A 2,432-nucleotide genomic window follows, 5' to 3' on the forward strand; every position below is an offset into this window, starting at 1 on the left:
CTTATATAAAATTTTTACACGATAATATTTCTATTGCTCCAAAGAACTTATATCCCGAAAATTAAAGTTTTACCTGCAAATCGTAAGTTACTAGAGCACTTTAAAGCCAATATTTATCTGTCGATAGGTTTGGAATTATATCTTTGAAACGCCATACTTTTCTTTTAAATCGCTTCATTAGTTCTCGCGTAATGAGCGTTTTCGTAAAGCTCTAAATATTACAACTACAACATTTTAATCGAAACGTAAGACGTATTCTACGTTAAAATATATTTGCATGAATCGTTCGGAGTCGGGCTCGCACCTGGGTGCTACTGAATTGTAGTTCTGACCACTCGGCTATCACGGATACCAAAACCCACTTGCTTTGTGTGGTCCTCGAAAATTCCCTTGATCCGAATTAATTTTGTGAATTAACTCTAGGACGTAATCTTGTTCAACTGCAGCTACATATGGAATTCCGGAAATAATTCCGAATAATGTTTTTAGATAGTGGAGGAGATGTGCGAAAAAAGTTTTGTGTTCGACCTAATTTTTTTCTAATAGAGTTCGTGTCAGTCAGCAATTCAGTTGATACAAGGAAGGCATTTTGCATTTGGGTCAGCGTAAAATTTGTAGGTTAATAATGACACCCATATTCTAAAGTGGATGTGTTGCGGGAACTTAGCATTTCTCAAGGGTCTTTTATAGTTTTACTAATAAATTGTTATATTTATTCTATACTTAGATATACTTATGTAGACATTTAAGAACGCATTTTCGTAGACATTTCTCGTCTTTGGCTATTTAGGGGTCTACCTTCACATTTTCACCACCAATCCACAATTATAAAATTATAGAAGTCATAATTCGAATGGCGGTACATAACTACTAATTAAATAATATTTATTTTTCCTGTTTTAGATTTAATATTCCACAAACAATGCGCCGACAATTCACCAAACGCAGCACAACAATGTTCTTTGTGGCAAGTTTTATCTGAATCACTAAAAAGGCGTGAACAATTATCCAAGCCAAATTTACTCGAAAACCGAAAAGGATCGACTAAAACACCTCTTACCAATTTACAATATCAAGGAACTAACTGCAGCACATCACTTCCGATGGCCAAGCGAAATACGTTTAATAAATTCAAAGTGACCGCAATAAATTGAGAAACCATGAATGCAACTAATAAATAAATCGATGATGTGGGCGGCATAAATGCTTAGAATAATAACAGCATTAAAAGGCATAGCAATGGCTAACATAAATATTTGTGGCAACAAATCGTCTAGGGCAATGGCAGACGCCACTTAATTGGTCGAAATTAAAACTGGAACAATAAACGCACAAGCGGGAAAATCTTAAGGAACCATCGCGGGTGTACATATTTACGTTCGATTTTAGTGCAATAAATTTTACGAATAGAAACAAGTGCAACGCCTGCGTACGGCTCAATTGCACAGCATGAGTTCGCAATATTCAGAAGTGGAATACCTACGAACCTGAATACATATATATTCATTGAGTTTTGCTAATACAGGTAAGAGGATGTAGTAGACAAGTGCATTGGAGCGGCAAGATCAGAGCAGTTCTGGCAGTGGGAGCGCACAGATACGTCCTATTTTCACAGGCTACCGTTGATGGCGGTGTCCTTTAAAGCGGCAAGTGAAAGCATTGACTACTTTCAGCGTGACAGGTACGTATTTAGGTAGATAGTAGGTTAAAAATGTAAAAGGAGATCAATAATTTTGAGTGTAAAGAATATGGTGAATTATTTCTTTCACAGAAAGATTACGCTAATAAATGCTTAGTAAATATTTCCACGAACACACAATCTCAGCCGAACACTTCTCCGTTGCTCGAATACCCCCAATTTGAATATCACTCTTGGAGGTATGATCACACACACAGTGCTCCCCATTCTAACCGCTTTTCGATTCATCAATTCAAAATTCATTGATTGCCACTTCTAATCTGTATAGCGTGTGTCCGTTGTTGAAGGCGCTTGAATGAAGCGCGTTTTAAGTCAAGACGTGTGCCTTAGCTTTGAGGTTGCTTTGATGAATGAAATTTATAGAAGCGTTTGTGGTGCACACGTGCTTATCACTGCGATAAGCAAATAACCCAGTTCTATTTATAATAACAAATTTTATAGGAATGCCTGAAGATAATTGAGTGACTTAAGAAAAGTGTCTTCATTGTCAATTGAGCAAATGAATGAACGTTAAGTGTCGTCAGGCTTTATGACTTAGGTACATACATTTTCGTGTTAATGACTTTGCGAGCCTATAAAATTCTAAGTTACACACAAACACTGCCGTCGTCTATGGCCACGTATTATTTAAATAAGATACATATACACTACATGTAAACTAAGACATAGTTTGTTAATAAATAACCTTTTTTTATTGAGAGCAGATAAAACTGCAAACACAGATACGATTATA

General features: G+C 36.2%; 1 protein-coding gene across 1 annotated transcript in view; it reads left to right on the forward strand.

Moving 5' to 3' along the window:
• LOC118734613 (achaete-scute complex protein T3-like) overlaps window positions 1-2,432 on the forward strand; it is a 3,827-nt gene that overhangs the window by 946 nt on the left and 449 nt on the right. The window lies entirely within an intron of this gene.

The sequence above is a fragment of the Rhagoletis pomonella genome, unplaced genomic scaffold (genome assembly GCF_013731165.1).
Source record: "Rhagoletis pomonella isolate Grant_MI unplaced genomic scaffold, Rhpom_1.0 Rhpom_scaffold_00002, whole genome shotgun sequence".
Taxonomy (NCBI): Eukaryota; Metazoa; Arthropoda; class Insecta; order Diptera; family Tephritidae; genus Rhagoletis; species Rhagoletis pomonella.